The following is a 17,068-nucleotide window of genomic DNA, read 5'->3' on the forward strand; positions in this document are numbered from 1 at the left end:
GATAGATAGCTTCAGAAAGCAGAACTGATATGTGAACAGAGAAAGGGACTATATTTCTCAATGAATATTATTCACAGCAATTAATTCAGCTAGTTCGGATTATTCATGGGAAAGCCAGGAATGATCACACTAAGGCTTTGTCTATGCCAGTACTTTTGTCAGCAAAACTTTTGTCAGTCGGGACCACATAAGTATTACTGACAAAAGTGCTGGTGTGGACAGTTAACACCGCTCATTGGAGGTGGTTTAATTCGGGCAGAGTGACTACACGGGAGACCTTACAGCGGCACACAGAAGGTGGAGTTTTTCAGGGTGTTGCAGGCTCTTTCTAGTTCTTTTGTTTCTTGAAATAACATCGTCCCAGGAGGCCGGAGTAGTGCTTTAAAAGTGTGATAAATCAAAATAAACAAATCTAAGAAGTAATAAAAATCGAGACGAGACCAAAGTATAAATACTCACTAGCCCCACCAAGTGGTTAAAGCACTGGACTGGGACTCGGGACGACCTGGGTTCAATTTCCGGCTCTGTCACCGACCCGCCGTGTGTCCTTGGACAAGTCACTTGATCTCTCTGTGCCTTGGTTCCCCAGCTCTACAGTGGGGAGAACAGTACCCACTGTGTCCATCTTCTTGCCTTTTAAATTAACGCTGGGGTGGGGACTCTCTCACTATGTATCTGTGCAGTGCCTAGCACAGCTGGGCCCTACCTCAGTCAGCACAACTGGTATATAAATAACATTAAAACTCTGTAGGGAAAATGAGGTGGGTATTGAAAAATGGAGGGAGATGGGGTGGGTGTGAGAGTGAGCGAGCGAGCGGCAAGCCGGGTAGGGCCCAGCAGAGGTCCAGTCATGGCATTATCCACTGGGCAGGCAAGTGGAGTGGGTGCTTGGCGGCCTCCCAGCATCCTGCGGCCTGCAGGAGCCAGGGAACACGCAGCCAATCGCGGTTTTCCGCTTGTCCAAATGTGGTTTGTCTGTTGTGTTTGAGGAAGGAGCAGAAACCCGATTACAGCACAAACATCCCACTGGGTCGAGAGCCCGGGTCGCTCGGCTACTGCGGGAGAGGCATCCAGCGTTGCCATAGCGATGCGTGTGTGCCTCGGCCTGAGCCGAGTGTGGGTGTTCTGACATGCAGGGCCCAGGAGCACTGGAAAGAAATAAACGCGGGTTGTTGTCATTCCACATTTGTGTTGTTTGGCAACGAGCTTGTGGGACAGGAACGCACTGTTTATCAAGTTGCCTGGTTCATCATTGGTGTCAACTTCAGCAGCCTCGATGGGTTTACACCTACTGAGGGGTTGGCCCCAACCCAGACCGCTTAGCCAACGTCAGCTGAGAAACAGCCGACTCCTTCTTACACATCCCACCCCAGGCAGACATTTACACAGCTCCTGCTAGCACACAGGGACCCGACCCACCGCACGTCTGGCCAAGAGCTGGGGAGCTACACCCGGAACAAGGACAGTCGTTGAGATTGAGAGGTTCCATACCCCCAGCTCCCCTAGCCTGGCCCTCAGCACCTCCCGACCAGTAATGGATTTAGCCTCAACACCCCGGGAGGGAGGGAGGGCTATCCCCATTGTACAGACAAGGAGACTGACGAATTAGCACCAAGCAGGAAGCCTGTATGGAGCCAGGAATGGAGTCCAGGTCCCCAGAAGACCCAGTCCTACCCAGTAGAACCAGTGTTTCTCAACCTTTTTGATTCCAAGGACCGGCTTGCTGCCTTTCTAAACTGTGTCAGGGAGATCTCAGGGACCGGCGCCGGTCCACGGACCAGTCATTGAGAAACACCGCACTACATCATGCTTCCCCCACACACACACATCATGTGCCATTCAATGTGCCAGCTGGCCCTCTGTATAGGAGTGGCTCTCACCTCATAAGCACAAAGCACCACTGGCTCGCTCCCTAGACACTGCTGGTGACACAAGAGTAGCGAGCGGCCGTCTCCATGCTCACTGCAGTCCAGCAGTCCTGGGCTTTGCACTCTGCCAGCTCTGTTCACACCAGCATCAGCTTCAGCACGTTAGCGTTAGGCATTGGCTTTAGCGAACAGGGTGAGCTCAGGGGAAGGGGAGGTGAGGAACAATTTACCCAGGGTTGTGGCGGATTCTCCATCACTAGCTGTTTTTCTAAGAGCTCTGCTCTAGGTGTAACCCTGGGGCAGTTCTTTCGCCTGTTGTATTGGAAGTCAGACTAGATGATCAGAGAGGTCCCTTCTGGCCTTGGAATATCCAGGGAAGCCTATTGAAGTCAGTGGAAAAACTCCTGCTGATGCCAGTGAGCTTTGGATCAGGCCCTAAAAGGACAAGAAACTAAGACCCCAACAGCAGCTCGTTCTTCCTCTCCGAGAGACCCAGACAGAAATCAGGAGGAGCGGGTGCCCTGGCCTCAAACAAACATGGCTTCCTCCACCTCACCCCCCCAGCTTCAAATATGGGACATGACTTCAGAATCCCTGACGCAGCCTGGGAAGGTCCCTTCCCTGGCATGGACTGGAATCCCACTCGAGGAAGGAAAGCTCTGTCGCAGCCTGGCTGGCTGAGGAAGGAAAGGCTTGCAAATGTCGCTTCCTCCTTGAGTGTGGATGGAAGCAGAAAAAAACCCACAGCCCCACCAGCCACCATTGTTTTCTATGCCAGGCAGGGACCCTCACCCTGGCCTAGGCATCCAGTGAGGACGTGGCATTCCTGGTCTGTCCCAGCCGATCAGAATCTGTCTCCAGGCCACATTCTGCTGCAAAGGGAACGAACGCGGCCAAAGGGCATAGCTCTCACCTCCAGATCTCATGGGTTAATTTCATGAGGGCCTGTGCCCTACCTCTGCCAGAGCACTGTTGGTTTGGGGTGAAACTCTAGGGCTGGGCAGGGCACTCCTTAAGCCGTGCTGCAGCCCTATGGCAAGAGTAGTCATGCTGGATAAAATTTGCCTACGGCGATGGCCCACCAGCGCAGCACAAGGCCTAGGCACAACGTTAGAGGGCTGAAGTGGTGCCTAGGCCTTGGTTAGGGAGAATTTCAGCCTCCCTGTTCTATTTCCCTATGCGGGATGTAGACTCTTACATCAGGGCTCTCGCGACATGGACAAGTGACCAAAGAAATGTGGGGCTGGGACTGAGATCAATCCCGATTTCCATGGGCTCTGAATCAATGGGATGCTTTCCGCTGACTTTATCGGGCTTCAGATCAGGCCCACCAAGCGTGGTTTGGAACCAACCAGCGGCCCCTTCGCAAATAACATCCACGTGTCCTGTGCTCCCGCCGCACGGTGCTGTTTGGAAAAGGAGCGGTTTTACGCAAGCATTTCCACACAAAGAGGAGCGAATCTGAATTTGCCCCGAAGTGCGGCAGCGCAGAGATTGGGAGCGTTTGATCTTTTGCTGGGAACCGCCTAGTCTCCTGTTTTCACTTCTGTTGACTTAGCTACCGCCGCTCGGAGAGGGGGACTAACTACATGGATGGAAAACACTCTTCCGTTGATGTAGGAAGCATCTACACTACAGCAGTGTGGCTGTGCCTCTGGAGCAACTGGACTGAGCTGCTGGATTGGCACATGAGCTCCTTGCTGAATGGCAACTCTGCTGCCTGTTAGCTCGTGCAGAGAGAGAAGTGGCAGCTGCCCACACACTCTATCTGGAGGATTGGCACTTTTTTACTCCAAGAGAGCCAATCTACCCTGATTCTCAGAACCCTGCTTACACTGACACAGCCCCCACCCCCCAACACCCTTTTAAATGAATACTTGCTAAAGGGATAAAACAGGTGATTGGAGTTCCAGGACAGCAAAAGGCAAGTGAAACCCGAAAGGGACCTGCTACAGGAGTGGCTCTTCCCCATGGATCTCTGTGCATGACACCCACCGGAGACAACTCCTGAAAGAGCGCAGAGCTCTTCACCCCACACACAGCAGCGCCCGGGATTGGAAGAGCTGAGAACAACATGGCCGGGCCCAGGCTACCCACACTCCTCACAGCCTTTTCCATCCTACTTCCCAGGGGGCTGATTTAACGCCACGCTCTGTGCCCCAGCCGTGCCCCAGCATTCAGCCTCCTCTCTCCAACAACGGGACAGACGTTACAGGCTTCTCCAGGGTGCCCAGTGAGGGACTCTTAATCCCTCTGCATTGGAGGAAACCTATGCAGGCTGAGAGCCAGGTTCTGCTCCCCGTTTGCCCCCTGGACGTCACAGGGGTAGCCTGGCTGAGAGAGAGGGGAGAAGAGACTTTGGCTCTGAAGGGTTAAAGCATCCAAGTTGCGTGCTGAGGAAGCAATTTCCGTGTCACAGCGCGCTCCTTCCCTGGGCGCAGGACCCCGGGGGAGGAGGAGGCAGCGGCCGAGCGGCGAAGAGTGCAGGAGAAGCACATTTCCCGGCAGGTCGGGACCCACTGGGCTCTGCCAAATGCACGTATGCTTTGGGGTGTGGGGGGAAGTGATTCCACACCCACCACCTTCACCAGGTCAGTGCAGGTGACGTGGACGCTTCCTGCCACTATCAGGCTTTGAGGGATTGCATCAGCCCTGTTTATTATTGCAAAGCCCCTTCCAAAACATTCCCAGCTGATCGGAACGACTCTCCTGGCGCATGGGCGAAGAGCAGCCCCAGGCTCCCCGCCTCCCCAGCAGGGTCGGCCAGGAATGAGCTGCTCTGAGCCATAAGGAGCTGCAGGGGCACAGAATATCCAAACCCAGGTTCGAGACATCTGTTCTCCAGGCCTCTCCCAGAGCCTGGTCCAAAGCCCAGCGAAGTCAATGGAAGGCCTCCCATGGGTTTTGGCTCACGGGCTAAGGGGCTGATTGGTCAGGGTACCAGGGAGGGGGATGAGGCCCTGCAGCCAGTCAGCTCTGGAGCTTGGAGTAGGTCAGCACTGGGCTGGGAGACCTTGGAAGGAGGCTCAATGCTGGAGGAAGCAGTGCTGGCAGCTCAGCAGTGCTGAGCCCGTCTCTGGGGGTGATTCTAGGAAGATGCTGAGGGGCTGCTGACTGGATGAACAAATTACAAAATCAAAGTTTGGCAGCATCCAGCAGGGGCATCAAACATGCAGCCCCTGGAGTAGCTCCAACTTGTGTGGTATAGTCATATGGCCTGCACGTCACATCCCACCAGTGCACCCATCTCAGCTGCCACTCAGAAAGGAAGCGTCTAGCCCTTATGGTTGCAAAGAAAAGCTTCCAAATGTGAAGAGAAGGGACCGCTGCAGCATTGCCTTCCGGAGTCTGCAGACAGCCTGAAACCATTGCTTGAAGAGGCATGAACTCCCACCCCCGATTAAAAATGGAGCAGCAGCTGAAATGATAACACTGACATCAATATTAACGACTGCATTGCTGAATGCTTTAGTAGATGGATCAGGCAGGGAGGTGGGAGAGAAAGCCAGGGAAGAAAATGCAGAGGGAAGAAAGGAGAGATTGGGAGGAAGGAGAGAGACCGAGAAAGGGGGATAGGAAAGGAAGAAAAACAAAGGGTTCTCAATGACTCTGGATTGACACAGGTGTAACCGAGAGCAGGATCTGGCCCCCAGCACAGTTCCTGTACAAACCTCGGCCTGTCCCTTGCTGCTACGGGGCATCCCAAGCTGTGCCAGCAACAGGCCCAAGAGTCAGCGATGCCATACCCTAGCCATATCCCAACATTACAGGCCTAGCAGCCCACCACTGCAGGGTGGGAATGGCATTGGATTCGGTTCACACCACCTTCGGCTTCCAGTCTAACAGCAGACCGGGACTGGCACAGCGCAACACAATTCACAGCCTCTGGTGCCTTATTGCTTAATTCCAATCTCAGATTTATGATGTGGCAGGGTGTTAGCACGGGTGTCGTCCCCCTGGGGGAAGAACAGGTGCAGAGGTGTGTGAACCCCAAGGGTCTGAACCTGCTCACTCAGGAGCAGCAGCGGCTCGTTAACCCCGTGCTGTGCAGTGCGCGTGGCCCAGATGGCAGCCTGGTGCTTCCGGGGGACCCTGAGTCCTGTGTTCAGTGAACTCCTGAGCCCGCCTGTGGCAGCACAAATCAGCAGTTCCCACCGAGTTCCCACCAAGTTTGGGGTGTAGTCTGAAGCCAAAGCAACCCCCACCGCAGGGTGCACGTGTAATACCCACTGAGCCTCGTCCCCGTTGAGTGCCTAGCCCAGTGTCGAGGTTTATGAGTCTGCTCCTGCCTGTGAACTACTCGAGCTGATCCTTTTGCTCAGCTGGCAGGAGTTTCTGCTTTGACATCCTGGGTTCAGGCCTCACAGACAACCCACCCAAGGGCATCGGACCCGTAAGGATTGAAAGGCTCCCGTTATTTGCACAGCTTGAAAGCAGGGAGATGTGATGATATTGCAACAGCAGACAGGGGAAGGAACTAGCTGCGTCCCGCCTCGTTGGCTTGCAGCCGCTGCTAGGACTCAGAGCTGCAGCGGAACCGCCCTTAGCAGTATGGGGCCTGTGACACACAGCTGAGCCATTCGGATTCTCCCCCACACACAGGGCAGCCAGGATGAGTATTTCCCAGCAGCAACAGCAGCTGGGCCACAAGAGCCAGCTGTTCCCTGCCGAGGGGGAGGTTAAGGAGCAGGAGATGGTTTGGCCGGAACGGGTGCTGGCCAGAGAGCCTTTCAGGGTCACGTTCTCCACAACCACCGGGCCTAGAAACTCACCATGTGTTTGTAAATGAAAGCGGAGATTCTCCTGACTCCATGAGCTGGTGCTTTAAAGAAAACCCCAAAAAGCACACGAGCTGGTGACACTATCTGGTGATTTCAAACATTTGAAATGAAGCATCAACAAACTCCAACGAGAGGATGATACAGAAACCAGCCCTGCCCCAAACAGATGCCGGCTGGCTTTGAATAAGGAGCACACGTTGCACGCAGCCAGGCAGACATGCCACTGCCATTCACCCACAAATCCTCCCTGGTGACAGCAGGGAAGAGGTTAAACCACCCTAGACACAGCCCCAGCTAGCCCCCCATGGTCCCAGCATGGCGCTGCGAACCCTACGAGCCACCCCAAGGAGCTGATCCCAGGACAGCTCTCCTCAGCCAAGCCAGCCTCGTGCCGCAGCCAGACTGTTGATCACCCAGGACGGGAGGATGGAGTGAAGGGAGGAGGCCCTGGGCTATCGGCAGCGTTGGCAGGAGCAGGCCCAGGGCAACGCTCCAGTTTGGGGGTGAGTGATGCGATGCCAGAGTGACTCTGCATGATTTACTGCTGCCTGGAGCCTTCCTGTGTGAGCAGGGACCACAGGGGGAGAGGGCAGGGAGCTGTGGCCAGCCTGGAACGAGGATTCCTGAGCTCCCAGAGCCAGCGCTGCCCCGCCTCAGTTCTCAGTCTCTCTCTGCGTTTGGCTCTTTCGTTTCCTGGGGCCTGGAACCAGTGACATGAGTCCAGCAGAGGCAGGTTTCACCCCACCACAGCGCTGTGCAGAATACCCCTGCCCTGGGCTACCCCTACCAGGGCTCTACCGGTGCCCCTCAGTCCCACCCACAGCCCCCTGCTCTCCAGCCCTGGGCTCCCCCCTCCACGGCTCTACCGGTGCCCCTCAGTCCCGACCCACAGCCCCCTGCTCTCCAGCCCTGGGCTCCCCCCACCACGGCTCTACCGGTGCCCCTCAGTCCCGACCCACAGCCCCCTGCTCTCCAGCCCTGGGCTCCCCCCACCACGGCTCTACCGGTGCCCCTCAGTCCTGACCCACAGCCCCCTGCTCTCCAGCCCTGGGCTCCCCCCACCACATGGTCAGGATGGCGGGTATGTTATGAGCGTGTGTGTGTGTAGGTGGGGGGTGTTAGTTGTGCTACATGGCTGTGTGTGGTGCCCATGTGGACATATGAGATGTGTGCTGGGTGCGTTAGGGGCATGTTCGTACATAGCACCACATGTGTGTCTGGGGAAGTGGGGTGGCTGTATGCAGGGAGGGGGGTGTTTATAGGTCAATGTGTGCGGAGTTCCATTTGTGTGTGTGTTATGGTGCATGTGTGTGCTATGGTGTGTGCATGCTTGGCTCAGTGCGTGCATATGGGTTGTGTTGGGAGTTACGGGTATATGCGTAAATAGTGCCATGTGTGTTATGGTGGGTGTATGTCCCGTGGCTGTGTATATGGGATATGTTATTGGGGAGTGGGGGTTGTTATGGGGGTGTGCATGCATGGCACTGTGTGTGTGTGTGTGTTATGGTGTGTACGTTCCATGGCCATGTATATGGGATATGTTATTGGGGGGGAGTGGGTTATGGGGTGTGCATGCATGGTTCTGTGTGTGTGTGTGTGTGTGTGTGTGTTATGGTGTGTACGTTCCATGGCCGTGTATATGGGATATGTTATTGGGGGGGGGTTATGGGGTGCGCGTGCATGGCTCTGTGTGTGTGTGTACAGGGCACATGTTGGGTTGGGGGAGAGGTAAGGAGTGTAGGAGAGAGGCCAAACATCACAGTCAGACCCCTCTGCCATACAAGCCCTGAGGGCAGGTGCCAGGCTGGCCTGTGGAGCTGCTCAAGGAAGAGCCAGCAAATCAGGAGGAGCGGAGACAATTTATAAAAGTAACTCAAACAAGCAGCAGGTTTTACCCAGATGTAGGCCTGGCCCTGGCCCAGGGAACCTCTGGATTAAAGTGACCAGTTCACAACTATTTCAATCTTGTTTTAATCCAAATTTGGCTTCTCTTGCAAGTTGAGTGTGTGAGGGGTTTTGTGGGCTTGAGTTTTTCCTGTCTGCATGTCTTTGTGTGCACCTAGCTGCCTGTCTATGGAACTTTGTGTGTTTGTGAATCTCTGGATTTTGGTTGTTCCCATGTGTGTGCACCCCTGTCTGTATGGTTGCTCTTCTCTGTGCTTTTGTATATCTGGAGGATAGTGTGTGGTTGTGTGTGCGCCATGCATGTCTCTGTGGGGCAGGCTGTGTGTGCGCACACTCGCTGTTGCAGTCCGGAGGCAGATTTTCATGCAAGACATGACTTTACATTACACCCGGCCTCAGTCATCCCTCCCACCTCTCTCCCTCTCTCTCTCTCTCCATTTCTTGTCTACACATTGCTATTGTCATCTTTAATATCAGGCCGAGATATGAAAAGCTGCAAGTTGCCTCTTTTCCTGCCAGGTTAAATTGTTCACCAGGAATGTTTATTATTCCCACAAGTCAACTTTCCCCTCCATGGTATGTGTCCAGGGGTCAGGCCTGGCACGACATCAAAGTGAAGGGTATTCAATAACCTAAAGCCTTGGAAAAGCTTTCGTCCAAACTCCAACCATGGCTAGGTTTTATTGATGCAGCATGCCATTCCCATTTGTTTCCTATAAACAGCACATGGTAATATTTAGTAGGTTTCAAACAGAGCTTTTGCATATTCTCCCTTGTCTACAATGAGCTACTTGTTAGTTAATTTACTTACTGCAATTTCTGCTTTTTGTTCTCACTGCGGGGCTGGGCTGCTTTTGACCCAGTCACCCCAGAACATTACTCCACAGCTTTATAATTCCTGTGGGGGCTGAGAGGGAGATTTCAGAACCTGCTTTTCCACAGCCTTGCTCCCTCCTCGGAGGATCTGGAGGAAGCTTACGCACTTTCTCTCTCTGATGAAGAAGGGAAAATTAATTGGAGCAAATCAGCCATTGCAACATAACCCCCTTTTGGAGGCAGCTTAAGCCAAGGAGGGGATGCTGCATCAGTGGGACCAGGAATCTCGGCACTCCAGGCAGACCTGCAGTTATAGGGAAGTTTAGTACAGTCCTGCTTCCTCCAAGGCCCCAGCAGAGCCCAGGGTGGTCGAATTCCTCGACGATACAAAAGGTTATCTTAGGAGAAGCTGGGAGCGTTTCAAGGCGGTCGATGTTGAAGGAGGTTCTGGTTGGCAGGCCCTGGTTCTATTGCTACAGGCTGGGTAGGAAGTCATGTGAGACCCAGCTGCTCCAGTAAAAAAGCCACTGTATTGCAAAAGCCTGTTCTTGCTCCCTCTCTCCGGGGCTGGCGGGACAGGAACTGTACTGTGACAATCTGTACTGTACTAGCTGTAGGGAAAATGTGACAGTCCTGCCAGAAGAGGGTAGGAACAACCGCAGCCGTTCGGCAGCATCTCTTCCCCAGACCATAAATCGATGCTAATCAATCATTAGTACTCTGCAGCTCTCATCGGAGGGCCTCCAAGTGCTTTGCAAATGCTAATTAATTCTCACAGCCATACCAGCAAGGATCACTACCCCTGTTCTACAAGTGGGGAAACTGAGGCACTGAGCGGGGCTGTGACTAGTTCAGTATCACACAGTGAAGTGTGTAGCAGGTCTGGAAATAAAACCCAAGAGTCCTGCCTTGTAGTTCCTTGCTCTAGCCCCTAGAGCCCATTCTTCTCCCAGGGCCAGGAACAGAACCCAGAAATCCTGACTCCCCACTCTAATGACTCAGCCCCACCTTCCCCCAGCTCTGTTCAGCAGCTCCAGCATAGACTGCCAAGTAAATAAAAGTCGCTGAGATCAGGCTTTTAGGATTCGTTAGTAGCAGGGAAGGATTAGGCGCAGCCATTTCTCAAAGGTGTAGAAGACTGGACACTGTGGCTCTAAATCCTAACCTGCTCTAGGGTGTTCTTGGGTTTGGATGCCCAGGGCTCACTGAGCAGGTGACCGGATGGACTTTTGTCATCTGCTCTTCCCACGTTAAAACCTGCCCTGGCTCAGTAAGGCCAGAAGCCATCCCACCACCAGCTGAAATCATGTCAGATCTGATAAGCCAAGTGAAACTGGATGGAAGACTTCCACTGCAAACCCAGGAAGTGACGTTCGTGATTTAGGAGGTGATGCTTTTCCCTGGGAGCCAGAGCAGAGCCAAGCATTCAATACAATTTACCACTCCATCCCCCAGCTGTGAACTCCGCCATGGAGATTTCCTGGGGGGGCTGGGTTGGCTCCCACCACCAGGCGTGGTGCCCTGGGAATTCGCATTCTGGTCTAGCAGAGCCTTGAGTATCGCTGCCCGTGAAAGGTCAGAGGAACAGGGTGATGCAGGGCCCCCAGGGACATGGCACCATTGGACTGATTCTCAGCTCACCCCTGTGAAGGCAGCAGGAGCTGTAGGTGCCAAGCCATGTAGCTGGAAATCAAGCCACGTATCTGCACGGCAAGGATGAGCAGGCAGCAGAGTCCCCAAGCTCAATGCTCAGCATTCAAAGCTCGCTGCCAGCTGGGCTGTGCGGTGACCAGAGCCCTGACTCTAACTTCACTGGTACTAGTGTAAACCAAGAGTGATTCTGCTGAAGCCAGCGGAATTAGAGCAGTGTAAATGAGATCAGAATCAGATGCCCTCTGTGCTGTGGGGCTCTTTTCCGCTCCCTTCATTCTCACTCGGGTAACAGCACTAGCAGCGCGGTAGCTAACTGGCTGCAGCTCTGAAGTCCCCCGTTCCACAGCCTTGGGGATGCAGGGGAGGATACCCTGCTTTGTGCTTTTCTTTTGCTCACCTGTCTCGGCCAGGCAGCCCTAAACAACGAGCAGCCAGGCCTGACTGCCACACCTCGGACAACTGCAGAACCCCAGGGATGTGCACTGCCATGAATGAACTGGGCATGCAGCCTGTCTCCTGCTGATGCACCAGAGAGCCACAGCTGCTGCTACTCCGTGTTCAGAGAAAGCTGCGAACAGGCAGCTGTAGGCCCAAAGTGCCGAGTTGCGGGTATGTGAGTGGGATGCTCATTCACCCTAAACAGGGGAAACAAGTCCCTCTCCCCCCTCCGGTAGTTGGTGTCCTCCTCTCTCACCAGACAAAGGGGGCTGTTGCTGCCTGGAAAAGGCCAAGAATTCCTCGGGGAACAAAAATAAGGAATGGGTGGCCCCCCTGCTCCCGCAATTGGCACAGCACCTGCCCCTCTACCTGCGCGTGTCCAGAATTCCCTTGGCAATGGCACCACCCGCACTATTACCACAGCCCGGAACACCAGCACTTTTCACACTAACACTCAGGCTTCCACTGGTTTGTAGTTCAGAGCTCTCTGGGGCACAGCCTCAGCATCGCATCCGGCCACCTCAGCAGGCAGATTAAATATCAAACGTTTGGGCTTGTTTTTAATAACAGACTCCAAGTGGGCCGCGTGTTTGCATGCATCAGTGGGATTCTGCTCAGTGCCCTGCAGCTTTCAGGTAACAAGCCAATTGCCATTATACCAAGTACTGACAAGCTGCTGGCCCAGGGGACAGGGCCCTGGGCTGGGCGATGTTAGTGCCCGTCCCAGCTCTGCGGTGTGACCGTCAGCCAGTCTCTGGGATCGTTGCTCCGCACTCTGTCTTGTCTAATTAGACTAAGCTCCTCAGGGCAGAGACTGCCTCTTGCTAGGTCTGTACCTGGACGCCGCTCTAACAGCATTTACCCGGCCAGGTTTGACTGCTGGCCTTTGCGGCTTAGCCCTACCTTTGGTACAGGGGGAGGGGTCTGGTCTCCATTTCTTGCACTGGGCTTTGGCTATTCGTTAGCACTCTTGAACCTCTTCTCCGACCTCAGGCTCCCTAGAAGGCCACTGGAGCTCCAGTTCCTATTTCCCGGGGCTTCGCCTTAGACAGTCAGACACGGCTGCTCAAGAGGTGCAGCTGCCAACATGCCAGCTAGTGCACTTCAGGCTTCTCCGTTCAGTACAAGATACCCAGTCTGAGCTGGGTCCCGTTTACTTAATCTGCCAACCTACATCAGCAGACTCTGCTGAGCAGCCCAAGACATAATCCTGAGCAGGCAGAGACTTTGCTCCGTGAGGATTGCAGATTTTTGTGGTGTTACAACCAAAGCATCAGGCTGACTCTTTAAAGAGCCCGTTTGAAACAAACTACATAACTACCAAGATCTGCAACCATGCAACAGGATTAAACTAAAATTCAGAGATGCTAGTTGCGCTAGCTACAGCAGCTGCACCGACGTGCTGTCAATGCCCTCTGCCGGTCGAGGTCTTCAACAAGAGTTTTGAGCAGCAAAAGCACACTCAGATCTACGAATAGGTACAACAGAGGGGAAGAGCTCTCGACAGGTGCATTTCACACTGTTTGGGTGAAATGGCCACAAAGCAAAGATGAAGCTGTCTTAGCACTTAAAAAAAAGAAAGAAAGAGAGCTCAGACTCTCTCCTGCAGGAGTTGCACAGCATCAGCAACAAATCCTACCCCTGCTGTGATGCCTACCCATTGCGTCCTGCTGGAATTGCTCAGACAAGTGGTGAGCTGTGATTCTTGCACAACTTTATTCATTTTGCTCTCTCGTTCTCTCAGTGCACCCTCTCCACATGTGTCAGTTCTGTCCTGCCTGAGCTCGCTCTTTAGGACAGGGACTGTCTGGTCCTTGTCTGAAGTGCCTGGCACAACAGGGCTCGGCTCCCAAGCGATACTGTCAACGTGGAGGCATCGGGCCCAGCTTCATAGTTAGGGACACATTGAGTTTTATACTTAAATATAAACAACCAGCAGGGATATAACAGCCAGTGGAATTCACATCTAGGGAAGAATTTCCCCCCTAGAAAAAAGTAAGTGATGGCCTCCCTGGGACAGGGAATGCAATTTGCTTATTACTAGGAACTAGGGTGACCAGATGTCCCGATTTTATAGGGACAGTCCTGATTTTTGGGTCTTTTTCTTATATAGGCTCCTATTACCTCCCACCCCCATCCCGATTTTTCACATTTGCTGTCTGGTCACCCTACTAGGAACAGAAACTATTCAGAACTGGCATTTTGCTGAGCAACACAGGGAGTGTCCAGGCTTAGCTACATGGGGAAATGGACCAAAATAGCTATTCCAGAATAGCTGCCCATGTGGAAATAATTAGTGGGCTTTGTGAGAACACTAATTACTCCAGAATACATTGACTTTTATTCCAGAATTGAGTGCCCACAAAGTGAGCTACTCTGGAATAGCTAGTCTGGTCCCTCTCCCCATGTAGACAAGCCCTCAATAATTCAAGCTCACGACAGGCTGGTTCCACTCGCGGATAAATCATTGGCAATTTCTGCTCTCTCTAATTGTATATGAGCCCACACTTTACACCCATAAAGCCTCTCACCGAGCCAATTTAACCTCACACTTTGCCCAGTTCAGCTGTGACCCATCAGAGCTCTCAGCATCCCTATATGATGGAGTTGCAGCGGTTGGGCCATAGGTAAGGCTGAGTTTGAGCCTGCTTCAAAATCCACTCTCAGAAAATAAGCCGTGTCCACTTCAAAATTGGGGCCCAGGTAGGTTTTTTTCCTGCAAACTTTAAGTAACCAAATTAATCTTGCTATGGGCCGAGGTGAGCTTCGTGGCAAAATAAGCAAAGCCGAGAGCATTTATCCAACACCTTCACCACTTCCCTCCCGAAGGGTCTGGCTAAAACAGGATCCAGCTCTGAAAACCTTTCTCTGTGCCCAGCTCTGGCAGCAGGTGAGAAATTGCTTTGTTCCCCTTTCAACACCTCAGCAAACTAACCAGGGGCACATTTCCCTTTTCCTGGTTCTAGCAGCTCTCTGCTACTTCCCCACCTCCCGAGTGAATTCAGCAGGAGGCTGACACGGCCTCCCTTTGAAAGGCTAAGGGGCTCACTCGCAGTTTTTCTAATCTACAGGGGAAACAGACTTGAAAATTGGCATTTGGTAATGTTTGCCTTGGACTCAATCCCATCGCCATGTGAAAGCACAGGAGAGCTCCAGTGTTGTAACAAGTGTTGTGACTACAATAGAAACAGGCCATGCAAGCTTGCGCACTGGGCTTTGTAATCTTAAAACAAAGTGCTGTAATGGAGATCTAACCCGGATATTATTCTTTTCAAATGTGGGGGTGGGGAGTCCGTTGGTTTTTTGCAGGGAGCGAGGTGGAAAAGGAAGTCTGACTCTTGGGAGGTAGGTTCGAGTCCCAGCTCTGAAGGGTGGGGGAATGAGTTTGGAGATTTTAGTATAGGCCCAAGTGGCATCATGGCATCAAAATTTGGCTCACAAGGGGAATAGCTGGAGAGCAAAAAGCAAGGACAGAGGTGCTTTGGGGAGTGGAAGAGCTGGGGGTGCTGCACTGAGAGGCATGAGAATTGAATTGGGTGGGGCACAAGATGCTATGCTAAAATATTTTACAAATCTTTAACTATTTTTATTATGAAATTAGCTACTGTTATACTATTTAAACCATGCCGGCTATATTGAAGACCCAGTGTCACATTGCAGTCTGTATGGTTTTATAAAAATATGCTAATGAGTAAATATAATGTAACTCTAATATGCTTCATGCAAACGGTCTCTTGTATCATTACAAAGCTTATAATCTACTGAGTGTGATCATCCTGTTTGTATAAATGTACCACTCTTGTCTCTGAAACTAGAAATATGAAATATAACTGAGGGTCTATTGTAATTTATGCAAAGTGTGGGCCATTAATGGTGGTTTGGAATCTTGATGACTCCCATTAACCAGGACAATTGTCCACAGATGGGTGTTTTATACCTGTAAGTCTTCCTGTACACGTGTGTGCTGGTAAGTGGGCAATGAAGTCTTGCAGTGACATGATCATGTCACCTGAACTGGAATCCATCTTTAACCTGGTGTCTTTCCATTGAGAAGGAGGGGGTGGGAACCCAGAGAGCGACAAAGGATTCCTGCCTTATGCAAAAGATATATAAAGGGGTGGAACAGAACAAAGAGGAGGAGCTAGCTACCACCTGAGCTGGAACAAGTGCTGTACCGGGGGAAAAAATTGTGCCCAGGCCTGGAAGGTGTCCAGTCTGAAGAAAGAACTTACCGAAGCATCGCTGAGGGTGAGATTATCTGTAGTCAGTTTGATTAGACATAGATTTGTGCATTTTATTTTATTTTGCTTGACTTACTTTGTTCTGTCTGTTACTACTTGGAACCACTTAAATCCTACTTTCTGTATTTAATAAAATCACTTTTTACTTATTAACTCAAGTATGTATTAATACCTGGGGGAGCATCTCTCTCAGTGTTAGAGGGTGAACAATTTGAGTTTACCCTGTATAAGCTTTATACAGGGTAAAACGGATTTATTTGGGTTTATCTGAGTGTTAAAGACAGGAACACTTCCGTGAGCTGCTTTCAGTGAAGCCTGCAGCTTTGGGGCAAGTAATTCAGACCCTGGGTCTGTGTTGGAGCAGACGGGAGTGTCTGGCTCAGCAAGACAGGGTGCTGGGGTCCTGAGCTGGCAGGGAAAGCAGAGGCAGAAGTAGTCTTGGCATATCAGGTGGCAGCTCCCAAGAGGGTTTCTGTGATCCAGCCTGTCACACCCAGTATCCAGACACTTATAGCCACATTAGGCATAATACAATTTTAATAATGATTTAAGAGTTTTAAAGGTTAGAGAGATACTTTCCATTAGCTCTTTAGTGCAGGGACTGTGCGTGGATAGTGATATTGCATCAGGGTTGCTACCTACTACTAACAACAAACAGCTTTAAAGTCTCTCCTCCTATGCCTTGGCAGAGCTGTCTGGGAGCTCAGGTCAGGACTAACGGCATGTGGGAGAAGGTGAGGATTGAGGCTCATAGGCAGAGCTGTACCCAGGAAGCCTGTATAGGGCTGGGGTCTGCCGTCACACAAGTTCCTAGGCAGCAGTGACAGAAGGAAGTGCAAGGGAAGTTTAAGCTGAGATTTTAGTCTCTAAAGCTCTTTTCCTTGCAGCTGCTGCAGTGATGGTGAATTAGAGATTTCTGCACCCTCAACCAGCGTCCATTCTTCCCACCAAGGACTTACAGCTTGTCACCACTGTGACTGTACACGTTTTGGACATGGCTACACAGGCAATTGAATGCGTTCGGAAACTGCCTCTGTGCTGCTACATTTGATGGTTGGAGACACCTGCTGGCAGCTGTGTGCCATAGTTCTCAGGGCCACCTTTTTACAGTTTGGCATTGAACTTTTCCAGCAAAGAACCCTTGGCACAAATCCTACCCAATAAAGTATTGCAGACGAGAGTTCCTACTGGCTGAAGACTCAGATGAGAGTAAAAGGTTTCCTTGCTGAGATGGGTTTTAAGTTGTTTTAAACAGAGTGATATACATACTTAGAGAAGTCTCAAAAGCAGAATTTGGGTCCCTCAGTCACTGGGTATCTATTCCTGTTTAAACTGATACTCTATTAACCACTAACTCTGCTTTGGT

The sequence above is a fragment of the Mauremys reevesii genome, linkage group 23 (assembly GCF_016161935.1).
Source record: "Mauremys reevesii isolate NIE-2019 linkage group 23, ASM1616193v1, whole genome shotgun sequence".
Classification (NCBI taxonomy): domain Eukaryota; kingdom Metazoa; phylum Chordata; order Testudines; family Geoemydidae; genus Mauremys; species Mauremys reevesii.